Source organism: Taudactylus pleione, unplaced genomic scaffold (assembly GCF_031769625.1).
Source record: "Taudactylus pleione unplaced genomic scaffold, aTauple2 ptg001755l, whole genome shotgun sequence".
Classification (NCBI taxonomy): domain Eukaryota; kingdom Metazoa; phylum Chordata; class Amphibia; order Anura; family Myobatrachidae; genus Taudactylus; species Taudactylus pleione.
In genome coordinates this window covers 174,816-188,180 of record NW_028286152.1, presented here as the reverse complement: position 1 = coordinate 188,180, position 13,365 = coordinate 174,816, and the positions used below count along the sequence as shown (strand labels likewise).

Here is a 13,365-nt window from a genome sequence, read left to right as displayed (position 1 = left end):
GACAGGGGAGTGAGTAGAAGCAACGCTAACACCAGACAATATCAGCATGGAGAGTCAGTCAGGAGATGCAACCGGTGACCAAATTGAAAACGTTATGTGAGAGCAGGAGAAGTTTTACCGGACAGCCCGGAAACCGCACCTGCAAGGATTTTGCAGGATGAAGGGAATTGCATACAATGGGACGGACACCCGGGAGATTCTGGTACTGTGGTTGTTGGAGTGGGATCGTGCACACCCAGAGGATCCCGACCACCTGAGTGATGATGATGAAGAAAGACCGACAGGCAGTGGAAGCACTTCTTCCAGTAGGTTACCTGAGTCAATCACCGCTACTCCCGCCCTACTACAGAGCTGGCTGGGGGCGCTAGGTGAAAGTGCAACTACACAAGAGAGAGCTGGCGTGATCCAAGCGATATTAGGGGTACAAATCCCTACTAGCAGCGAAACTGTGCTGTCACCCAGAGGGGCTGAACAAGAGAAACGGCGCTTGGGATTTAAGGATGTTCCCACATTTCGAGAGAATGAAGCTGACATTGACACTCACCTCCAGATCTATGAGAATCTCATGGGAGTTCACGGGATAGAGCCAGCTGAATGGCCCAAGTACTTGGGGCCAAGTCTCACCGGTAAGGCTCTGGAAGCCTACAGGGTTCTAACTCCCCAGGAATATGGAGTCTACACCTGTATAAAGAAGGCATTGCTGGCTAAGTTCCAGATCACTGCAGAATCTTATCGTGTCAAATTCAGGACACTGAGCAAAAGTGGGACTGCTTCCTACCAAGAGTTTGCCAGTCAGCTGCGGCAAGCTTGTGGAAAATGGCTCGAGGGTAGACAGGCCTCTACCGTGGAGCAGATCGTCAACCTAATCATGGTAGAACAACTAAGGATTAAGATGGCACCAGAGATACGGGAGTGGTTTGCAGACCGGAAATCCAGCACACCTGAACAAGCTGCAGAATGAGCTGATGAATATATAGCTAACCGTCCCCAATGGAGAGTCTTCAGTGCAACAGGTGGTACAATACCCCCACGAGTGGAGAAGCTCCCTGACAGAGAACCACGCATCAATGATAGTAGTAAAGGAGGCCCTATCAAAAACCTCTCATATCAACCACCCAGATTCAAAGTGGCTAACCCAGACCCTCGGAAGTGTTACCGCTGCAATCAATCAGGACACTTGTTGAGGGACTGTCCATGCACGCGAGGGCCATTCCCCGGGGCTAGACCGGCCCCAGTCTCTGTGGTATGTTACCCCATGGAGGATTATTGCGAGGCAGTCATCCAGTCAGATGCGGTTGAGATGATGGATGGGGTGTATATTGTAGACCTGGTTCTGGGGGAGGAGCAGGCAACTCCTCAGAATATGCAGGGGCACTTACAGCCTGTGTTGGTAGAGGACCAGCGGGTATAGGGCCTACGAGATTCTGGGGCCTCACTCACATTGATTGAGCCAGACCTGATTCCCTCCTCCCGGGTGATTCCTGGACATTATGTACGAATTGCCACCCCCGGGGACAACATACCGATATCCCCGTCACCAAGATACATCTCGACTGGTGATCCGATCAAGGAATCGTGGAGGTCGGAGTACTCAAGGGGCTACCAGCCAAGGTCATTCTCGAGAATTATCTGGGACAGGGATTGGTGACACACTTCATTCAAGTGGTGACCCGAAGCCAAACCCAAAGAGCAGTGACCCAGGTGACAGATTCAGAACAGAACCAACCCACCCCAACCACAATGGTGAGTGATTCCAGTCCCTTGTCCAGTACTTCAGAGATAGACTTGGGGGAGGTGGATCGGAGCGAGTTTTGACAGGCCCAACGGACAGACCCTTCCCTAAGTAAATTAAGGATCACAGCCGACCTGGAATTGGAAACAGCCGATGGGAGCAAGATAGTTTGGGAAGAGGAATTGCTGTACCGAGTGGTCGTTCCTCAGTCTGGACAGGAAACAGTCATGCCCACTAAACAGTTGGTAGTACCTACAACATACAGAGCACAATTACTAGCCCTTGCTCATGACGTTCCAGCGGCCGGGCATTTTGGCACGCGTAAAACACTGGCCCGACTGTTGCAAAACTTCTTCTGGCCACGGATCTTTAGAGACGTTAAGCAGTATCAAGACACCTTATAGGGGAACCCTTTGCCCGTGTTGCCATAGACCTAGTCGGACCATTAGCTATTCCCAGTCATACTGGAAAAAAGTACATTCTAACGCTGGTGGACTTTGCTACACGCTATCCTGAGGCTGTGGCTCTGTTCTCTATTGACACAGAACATGTTGTACAAGCATTGAGAGACATATTCAGTTGGCTTGGATACCCGCAGGAAGTCGACACAGATCAAGGACCCCAATTCCAAGGTGAACTAATGCAAACCCTGTGGGAAAAGTGGGGGGTTCGACCACCTCTTATCATCCGCAGACGAACGGACTCTGTGAACATTTCAATGGAACGCTAAAAAGACTTCTACAAGCCTACGTGCCGTCCGAAGGGAGGGACTGGGAGAGAGCCCTGCAACAGCTTCTATTTGCTTATCGGGAAGTCCCACAGGCAACTACTGGATATTCCCCATTTGAACTTTTGTATGGCCGGAAAGTGCAGGGGCCTCTAGACCTGGTCAAAGAGAGCTGGGAGGGAACTTTCTAAGAACACCAGCAGCCCATTTTACAATATGTGAAGAATATGTGGAACCACATGAGAAGATTGCTACAGTTAACCCAAGAGCATCTCAGAGAATCACTAGAGAGACAAAAGGAATGGTATGACACCCACGCTCAAGACCGAGAGTTGCATCCAGGGCAAAAAGTAATGGTGCTTATCCCAGTGCGAAGAAACAAACTGCAGGCCACGTGGGAAGGACCGTATACCGTGGTAACGGGTAAGGCACACCGGACCGGTCAATTAAATGATTGCCCTGGATAAGAGAGGGAAGCACCTACGCACCTTCCATATAAATCGAATTAAGGCCTATCGTGATCGTCAAGCATTAACAATAGCGGTATGTTGTCCTCCGATGGAGACACCAGAAACTGATCCATTGTTTGACCTTTTGGGAGCTACTAAAGAGAAGAAAGGAGTGGAATCAGTCCAGGTGGGACAACAGTTGAATGCAGCCCAGCATCAGGAGATGTGGAGGATCTTAGAGGCTGAACAGGCCCAGTTTTCTTGTCTACCTGGTTGAACTCATCTGAACACCCACCATGTGGACACTGGAAGTGCTAGGCCCATCCGACAAGTCACTTACCGGATGACTCCAGGTGTTATGAGGCAGGTAAAGGCTGAGATAGAGGAGATGCTAGCTTTGGGGGTCATAGTGCCATCTAAAAACATATGGGCTGCTGGGGTTGTGTTCGTTCCCAAGAAAGATGGAACCACACTGTTTTGTGTGGACTATCGCAAATTGAACGAAGTCACCACCACTGATGCTTACCCTATGCCTCGTGTTGATGAGCTACTTGAGCAAAGGTTACTGGCAAACCCCACTTACCAAAGAGGCACAGCAGCGTTCTGCCTTCATCACAGCGGAAGGACTTTGAGTGGACTACCATGCCTTTCGGGATGAAGAACGCCTCTGCCACATTCCAGTGAATGGTTAATGATGACCTGGAGGGGTGTCAAGACTTTGCACAAGCCTACCTAGATGACATTGCCATCTTCAGCCATACCTGGGAGGACCATTTGATTCAGGTGACAGAAGTGCTCAAAAGGATTAGACAGGCTGGACTCACCATACACCCAGATAAGTGTCAGATGGAGATGGCTGAGGTTCAGTACCAAGGACATCGGGTCAGAGGAGATGCTATCAGACCTGATCCGGCAAAGGTGGAGGCTATTGCCAATTGGCCCCAACCTATCAACCAGAAACAAGTGCAGGCGTTCCTTGGAGTCGCTGGTTATTACAGGAAATTTATACCACATTACAGCACCGTGGCCAAGGCTCTGACTGACTTGACCAAAAAGAGATATGCTCGAAATATTGAATGGACTGTTGAGTGTGAGCAAGCTTTCAACACCTTATAAGACTTGCTGACTCGAGCCCCAGTGTTGGCTGCCCCTGACTACAACAGAAAGTTTATTCTGCAGACAGACGCATCAGGGTGTGGACTTGGGGCAATGTTGAGTCAAGTGGGAGAAGATGGTAGGGAACATCCAATTGTCTATACCGTAAACTAGCTTACTGAGAGATAGCCTATGCCACTATCGAAAAAGAATGTCTAGCCATAGTCTGGGGCTTAAAGAAGCTACAACCATATCTTTATGGGAAAGAATTTACTGTTGTCACTGACCATAACCCGTTGTATTGGCTAAACAGAACCTCGGGGGAAAATGGGAGGTTGTTGAGGTGGAGTCTGGCGTTACAAAGTTTCAACTTTTCCATTTCTCACAAAAAGGGACGAGAACATCACATTGCTGACGGGCTATCCAGATGTGAAGAACCAAATATCAAGCTTCGCAGACCCTCAGGCCGAGTCAACAGTCAGGACTCCAACATTGGGACCATGGGCCTGATTCAGAGCCGCTCGTAAGCGGCCGCTTGTTCGTTCTGAGCGATGTTTGCCCATCTGCGCATCCGTACAGATCGTAATACGCATGCACGAACCAGTCAGTGCGGCCGAAAATCGTTTGTTCGCTAAATAGCGAATGCCTGCTATTTTGAGTGACAGGAGGAGGCGTATGTGGGTGGTAACAGGGGAAGGTGCTTGAAAACGGGGAGTGGAGATCAGATCAGGATGTAGGCGTGCTTAAAGGTCAAAACGGGCATTTTATGGGTGTGCATAATTAATACAGCAGCGTCATTGACCACGTCACTGGGTTATTTTATAGTCAGAACTGCTCGCAAGATTGCGGAAGAAAAAACCAACCACAAGAATAGCGAGCAGTTCATATGCTGGTCGATGTACTTGATTAATCTAATAAATAGTGGACATGACGTAGGATGCGAGCGGCCAGGGGGCGTAGTTTCCAAAAAAATTACCGCAAGTTTTGTTCGCTCATTCAGACAGAGGCGTGAACAGACAGCAAAGAGCGAACGGTTCATTTGAATAGCCACCCCTTTTTTCAGAACGAACGACCACAAATAGCGTCCGGCTCTGAATCAGGCCCCAGTCTATCTCCTCGATTTAAGAAGGGGGAGGTATGTGAGGAGACAAGGGAAAAGGACTTCTAGGACTTGACTGCATGTTGAAAAGAGTTAACCCCATGACCCAGTTCTGTGTTCTTAAATTGAAGCCCTCAGTCTGCATGTCTCATACAGGAAGCTTGTCAGCAGCAGACAGCAAGGGAGTGTTCCTGTTACAAAGCCCTCCTCCTTCCTCTCTGGAAAGACTGACACCAGGGCCCACCAATGAGTGAGAGAGAGGGAAGTAGGGTGGTGCAGCAAGGGGAATTGTGGGATAGTGTGTGACTACAGTGTGACTCTGAAGGTTGGGGTGTTGTCCCCTCTCCGTGTCTTAAGATATATAGCAGCTTTATGTGCCCTGCTACAGCTGCCATTGCTGGCCAGGTAGGGAGGAGATATACAGCAGCAGGAAAAGACTTTGCTGAACTCTGAGTGGACTGTAATGATATAACCCTGCTTACTGTGCTGGATTTCTGTGTCTCCATGAATAAAGTTCATCATTCCTTCATTATAACCTGCTCCACTGTGTGATCCCTGAACCCCAGGATACGCAGGTCACCCGGTATCCTCACAAGCAGTGACAGGAGATAGCAGTGACAGGAGATAGCAGTGACAGGAGATAGCAGTGACAGGAGAGCAGCAGTGACAGGAGAGTATCAGTGACAGGAGAGTATCAGTGACAGGAGAGTAGCAGTGACAGCAGAGTATCAGTGACAGGAGAGTAGCAGTGACAGGGGATAGTGACAGGAGATAGCAGTGACAGGAGAGTAGCAGTGACAGGAGAGTAGCAGTGACAGGAGAGGAGCAGTGACAGGAGAGGAGCAGTGACAGGAGACATCAGTGAGAGGAGCAGTGACAGGAGAGCAGCAGTGACAGGAGAGCAGCAGTGACAGGAGAGATATAAGTGACAGGAGAGTAGCAGTGACAGGAGAGTAGCAGTGACAGGAGAGCAGCAGTGACAGGAGAGCAGCAGTGACAGGAGAGTATCAGTGACAGGAGAGTAGCAGTGACAGGAGAGTAGCAGTGACAGGAGAGTAGCAGTGACAGGAGAGGATCAGTGACAGGAGAGGATCAGTGACAGGAGAGCATCAGTGACAGGAGAGCATCAGTGACAGGAGACATCAGTGACAGGAGAGTAGCAGTGACAGGAGAGGATCAGTGACAGGAGAGGATCAGTGACAGGAGAGGATCAGTGACAGCAGAGTATCAGTGACAGGAGAGTAGCAGTGGCAGGAGAATAGCAGTGACAGGAGAGCAGCAGTGACAGGAGAGCAGCAGTGACAGGAGAGGAGCAGTGACAGGAGAGGAGCAGTGACAGGAGAGTATCAGTGACAGGAGAGTATCAGTGACAGGAGAGTATCAGTGACAGGAGAGTATCAGTGACAGCAGTGTATCAGTGACAGGAGAAGAGCAGTGACAGGAGAAGAGCAGTGACAGGAGAGTATCAGTGACAGGAGAGTATCAGTGACAGGAGAGTATCAGTGACAGGAGAGCATCAGTGACAGGAGAGCATCAGTGACAGGAGAGCATCAGTGACAGGAGAGCAGCAGTGACAGGAGATAGCAGTGACAGGAGATAGTGACAGGAGAGGATCAGTGACAGGAGATATCAGTGACAGGAGAGCAGCAGTGACAGGAGAGCAGCAGTGACAGGAGAGTATCAGTGACAGGAGAGTATCAGTGGCAGGAGAGTATCAGTAGCAGGAGAGTATCAGTGACAGGAGAGCAGCAGTGACAGGAGAGGAGCAGTGACAGGAGAGGAGCAGTGACAGGAGAGGAGCAGTGACAGGAGAGCATCAGTGACAGGAGAGATATCAGTGACAGGAGAGATATCAGTGACAGGAAAGATCAGTGGGGGTCATTCAGACCCATTGGCGAGCAAAGGACGCTCGCAAACGGGTCGATGTTTCCCCACTGCGCATGCGCATGACAGGGAGCTCCGTCGTGCGCATGCGCGAGACCCGGACTGCGACAGCCAAGCTTTCACTCCAAGTCTCGCACCAAAGGGGGCATGCTGTCGATGTTGATTGACAGCACGCCCCCTTTGCTGGGCGTGCCGTGTGCGTGGCGGCCAGACAGAGGCGTTCCCATGGGAACGCATACCGTCTGCAGCTGGCCCCACTGACATCACTAGTGATGTCAGTGGGAGTGATTTTGGCTCTCATAGAGCCAAAATCACTCCAGGGCTTGCGGCAGCGAGACCCTACCGCAGGGTCTCCATCGCAAGCCCGATGGTCTTGACCATTGCGAACATCATCATGGACGCTCGCATAAGCTGTGGGTGGTAACCCACAGCTATGTGAGCGTCCATGAGGACGCTCCTAAAACAGGAGGGCCCTGATTCAGAGCAAGCGCTCTGGTCAGAGTGTTCAGCTCTGAATCAAGCCCAGTGACAGGAGAGTAGTAGTGAAAGGAGAGATCAGTGACAGGAGAGTATCAGTGACAGGAGAGTATCAGTGACAGGAGAGTATCAGTGACAGGAGAGTATCAGTGACAGGAGAGCATCAGTGACAGGAGAGCATCAGTGACAGTTGATAGCAGCGACAGAAGATAGCAGTGACAGGAGAGTATCAGTGACAGGAGAGTATCAGTGACAGTTGATAGCAGTGACAGGAGAGTATCAATGACAGGAGAGTATCAATGACAGGAGAGTATCAGTGACAGGAGAGTATCAGTGACAGGAGAGTATCAGTGACAGGAGAGCATCAGTGACAGGAGGTAGCAGTGACAGGGGAGATCACTGACAGGAGCGTAGTAGTGTCAGGAGAGCGTCAGTGACAGGAGAGCGTCAGTGACAGGAGATTATCAGTGACAGGAGAGTATCAGTGACAGTTGATAGCAGCGACAGGAGAGTATCAATGACAGGAGAGTAGTAGTGACAGGAAAGTAGTAGTGACAGGAGATTATCAGTGACAGGAGAGCATCAGTGACAGGAGAGTAGTAGTGACAGGAGAGCATCAGTGACAGGAGAGTATCAGTGACAGTTGATAGCAGCGACAAGAGATAGCAGCGACAGGAGAGTAGCGGTGACAGGAGAGTATCAGTGACAGGAGAGTATCAGTGAGAGTTGATAGCAGTGACAGGAGAGTATCAGTGACAGGAGAGTATCAGTGACAGGGGAGATAGAAGTGACAGTAGAGCATCAGTGACAGGAGAGCATCAGTGACAGGAGAGTATCAGTGACGGGATAGTGACAGGAGAGTATCAGTGACAGGAGAGTATCAGTGACAGGAGAGTATCAGTGACAGGAGAGTATCAGTGACAGGAGAGCATCAGTGACAATTGATAGCAGCGACAGGAGATAGCAGCGACAGGAGAGTAGCAGTGACAGGGGAGATAGAAGTGACAGGAGAGTATCAGTGACAGGAGAGTATCAGTGACAGGAGAGTAGTAGTGACAGGAGAGCATCAGTGACAGGAGAGTATCAGTGACAGGGGAGATAGAAGTGACAGGAGAGCATCAGTGACAGGAGAGCATCAGTGACAGGAAAGTAGTAGTGACAGGAGAGTATCAGTGACAGGAGAGTATCAGTTACAGGAGGTAACAGTGACAGGGGATAGTGACAGGAGGTAACAGTGACAGGAGAGTATCAGTGACAGGAGAGTATCAGTGACAGGAGATTATCAGTGACAGGAGAGTATCAGTGACAGGAGGTAGCAGTGACAGGGGAGATCAGTGACAGGAGAGTGTCAGTGACAGGAGAGTGTCAGTGACAGGAGCGTAGTAGTGACAGGAGAGTGTCAGTGACAGGAGAGTGTCAGTGACAGTTGAGATCAGTGACAGGAGCGTAGTAGTCACAAGAGAGTACTAGTGACAGGAGAGTATCAGTGACAGGAGAGTATCAGTGACGGGAGAGTATCAGTGACGGGAGAGTATCAGTGACTGGAGATATCAGTGACAGGAGAGTATCAGTGACAGGAGAGTATCAGTGACAGGAGAGAGATCAGTGACTGGAGAGATCACTGACAGGAGCGTAGTAGTCACAGGAGAGTACTAGTGACAGGAGAGTATTAGTGACAGGAGGTAGGAGTGACAGGGGAGATCAGTGACAGGAGAGTATCGGTGACAGGAGAGTATCGGTGACAGGAGAGATATCAGTGACTGGAGATTATCAGTGACAGGAGAGTATCAGTGACAGGAGAGTATCAGTGACAGGAGAGTAGCAGTGACAGGAGAGAGAGCAGTGACAGGAGAGAGAGCAGTGACAGGAGAGAGATCAGTGACAGGAGAGTAGTAGTGACAGGAGAGATCACTGACAGGAGCGTAGTAGTCACAGGAGAGTACTAGTGACAGGAGAGTATCAGTGACAGGAGAGTATCAGTGACAGGAGAGTATCAGTGACAGGAGAGTATCAGTGACAGGAGAGTATCAGTGACAGGAGAGTATCAGTGACAGGAGATAGCGGTGACAGGAGAGTATCAGTGACAGGAGAGTATCAGTGACAGGAGAGATCAGTGATATCTCTTGTGTTAAGTGTCTTCATGAATACTAAAATAATTGTAATTATGGAAAATGTCCTTAAAACCGTTATTTTAGTGTTGATGAATAGGCCCGATTAGTAGAACATAGCCCCACCTTGCTGATCAGCCTAGAGTATTGACATTATTCCCGTGCGCACTAGTCAAGGGTTGTGGGTTGTTTACTAGAGTCTTGCAATGTTAATTTATGGTTATGTATTATGAGGTAATAGGGAAAATGGAAGCTACACGGTAATATCGCTAACTGTGAGATTACTGGAATTGTAGTTTGCATGATGTCAATTTTTTTCACTAATCTTTGAGAATTACAGTCTGTTTATTAATAAAACCGTGCTCTACGGGAATAAACTGTTTATCCGTACCCATGTGCGACTCCCACCCTCCCTGCCACTCCAAATCCATCCGAAGAACCTGCTACAGGCTACAAGGTAAACTGTTCGGTATTCAGCTGTCGGGTGCCATATATCTGTAACTTTATTTTAGAGTCCCAGACTCCAGAGGAAGATCAAGTTGCTTCTTACAGAGGCCCTGATTTAGAGCCGGACACTCTGACAGAGCGCTCGCTCTGAATCAGGGCCGTTCTTCTTCATTTTTAGAGCGGCCTCCTGGCCGCTCTTATAGGTGTGGGTGACCACCCACAGCTATAGCGAGCGGCCAGGACGATGGTCGCGATGGTTGTTAAGACCATCGAGACCATCAGGCTTGCGACAAGACCCTTGTGGTAGGGTCTCTTTTCTGCAAGCCCTGGAGTGCTTTTGGCTCTATCAGAGCTGAAGGCACTCCCACTGACATCACTTGTGATGTCAGTGGGGCCGGCCCCAGACGATAGGCATTCCCATGGGAACGCCTCCATCTGGGCAGCCACGCCCACCAAAGGGGTCGTGCTGTCACTCACCATCGACAGCACGCCGCCTTTGGTACGAGACCCGAAGCGACGGCTTGCCCGTCGCTATCCGGGTCTCGCGCATGCGCACGACGGAGCCAGCTCCGACGTGCGCATGCGCACTGGACCAACATCGACTCGCTTGCGAGCGGTCAGCGCTCGCGAGCGGGTCTGAATCAGGCCCAGAGTCCACTACTCTATTACAGAGTTATGTGCCCCATTAGAAAGTACTATGCCCCATTGCAAAGTACAATGCCCCTTGACAGAGTCATGTGCCCCTTGACAGAGGGGGGTCATTCAAACCCGGTCACAAGCACTGTGCGCTCGCAACCGGGTTGATGTTCCCCCACTGGGCACGCACACGTCAGAGCCGGCTCCGACGTGCGCATGTGCGAGACCCGGCTAGCGACGGGCGCTCCATCACTAGGGGTTTCGCACCAAAGGGGGCGAGCTGTCGATGGTGAGTGACAGCTCGCCCCATTTGGGAGGCGGGCAGGGGGCATGGCCGGTCAAACAGAGGCGTTCCCAAAGGAATGCTTGCCGTTTGGGGGGCGGCCCCACTGACATCAGCAGTGATGTCAGTGGGGAGCTTCCTGCTCGATCAGAGCAGGATGCTCCCTGGGGCTTGCGAGTGCCGAGACCCATCCTTAGGGTCTGGTCGTAAGCCCCGATGGTCGCGATGGTCTTGACCATCGCGACCATCACCCTGGTCGGTCGCTAGAGCTGTGGGTGGTAACCCACAGCTTAGCGATTGACCAAGAGGCGGTACTACAAGATGCAAGCGGCCGCCCTCATTCAGTGCGACCGCTTGCATCTAACGACCGCCTCTGAATGAGGTCCAGAGTCCTTTCAGAGTCCTTTTCCCCATTACAAAGTCATGTGCCCCGTACAGAGTCCTGTGACCCATGACAGAGTCTTGTGCCCCATTGCAGAGTCCTGTGCCCTATTACAAAGTAATTTGCCCCATTGCAGATTCCTATGCCCCATTACAAAGTACTATGCCCCATGACAGAGTCATGTGCCCCATGACAGAGTCCTTTTCCCCATTAAAGTCATTTGCCCCAGTGCAGAGTCCCGTGCCCCATTGCAGAGTCCCGTGCCCCATTAAAAAGTCCTCCTCAAAGACTCAATTTATAATTAAAAGTATTAATCTAGTGATTATGGGCTGTATTCAGAGGCGGCTGCACGGCCGCCTCGATGTTTGTCTAGTGCGCATGCGCACGAGGGAGCCGGCTCCTTCGTGCGCATGAGTGAGACCTGCTACGACCGAAAGCGCTGGTTGTAGCGGGTCTCTTTCCAAAGGGGGCGAGCTGTCGATGTTGATTGACAGCTCGCCCCGTTTGGAAGGCGGGCCGGGGGGGTGGCAGCCCAAACGGAGGCGTTCCCATGGGCCTGCCGTTTGGGGGAGGCCCCACTGACATCACTAGTGATGTCAGTGGAGAGATTCCGGCTCTCCGGGGCTTACGACAAGTGAGACCCTACCCTGGGGTCTCGTCGTAAGCCCCGATGGTCGTGATGGTCAATGACCATCGCGACCATCACCCTAGCGGTCGTTAGAGCTGTGGGTGTTAACCCACAGCCTAACGACCGAAACAGAGGCGGCCGGTCAGGATGCAAGTGGCCGCCCAGTTTCTGAGCGACCGCTTGCATCCTCCGACCGCCTCTGAATGAGGCCCTATATGTGTGTAATTGTGTCACAGCATGCCCATCATATTATATTTCATGTCTTAGGAGGCGTGTTGTGTATACGTATATATATATATATCATACATGGCTACGCACTTTGCCCACTTCCTAGTGAAGTGGGCATAATGGGCAGAATTTACGCAGCGATCGCGGGTCTCCATGCTGGGGTTGGGGCTTATTGACGCAATTCTGCATTATTCCCATCATTTGGGCCCGCCCCTATTTAAATTTGATCCAATTGCTGCAATTTGCAGTGAGGGGAGGGGCTTTGTGATGCAAATAGTCAGGTCCCGCCACCCATCGCCACCCTCCTGCTTGTCTTACCCGGGCATCTCCCAGAAACATAAATATAAAGGTAGGTAAGTATATGTGCTGTGTACAGTATGTAAGTATGATATATGTGCTGTGTACAGTATGTACTGTAAGTATGATATATGTGCTGTGTACAGTATGTAAGTATGATATATGTGCTGTGTACAGTATGTAAGTATGATATATGTGCTGTGTACAGTATGTACTGTAAGTATGATATATGTGCTGTGTACAGTATGTACGTATGATATAGGTGCTGTGTACAGTATGTAAGTATGATATAGGTGCTGTGTACAGTATGTAAGTATGATATAGGTACTGTGTACAATATGTACTGTAAGTATATGTGCTGTGTACAGTATGTACTGTAAGTATGTGTGATGTGTACAGTATGTAAGTATGATATATGTGCTGTGTACAGTATGTACAGTAAGTATGATATATGTGCTGTGTACAGTATGTAAGTATGATATAGGTGCTGTGTACAGTATGTAAGTGATATAGGTGCTGTGTACAGTATGTAAGTATGATATAGGTACTGTGTACAATATGTACTGTAAGTATATGTGCTGTGTACAGTATGTACTGTAAGTATGTGTGATGTGTACAGTATGTAAGTATGATATATGTGCTGTGTACAGTATGTACTGTAAGTATATATGTGCTGTGTACAGTATGTACTGTAAGTATGATATATGTGCTGTGTACAGTATGTAAGTATATGTGCTGTGTACAGTATGTACAGTAAGTATGATATATGTGCTGTGTACAGTATGTACAGTAAGTATGATATATGTGCTGTGTACAGTATGTACAGTAAGTATGATATATGTGCTGTGTACAGTATGTACAGTAAGTATGATATATGTGCTGTGTACAGTATG

At 49.9% G+C, this 13,365-nt stretch overlaps 1 protein-coding gene and 1 pseudogene across 1 annotated transcript in view; one reads left to right on the top strand and one right to left on the bottom strand.

Annotated features, from left to right (window-relative positions):
- The window catches only part of GBX1 (gastrulation brain homeobox 1), a 60,133-nt gene that overhangs the window by 33,047 nt on the left and 13,721 nt on the right, over positions 1 to 13,365 (bottom strand). The gene's annotated exons all lie outside the window — the stretch shown is intronic.
- LOC148439477 (uncharacterized) lies at positions 143 to 4,530 on the top strand (annotated as a pseudogene).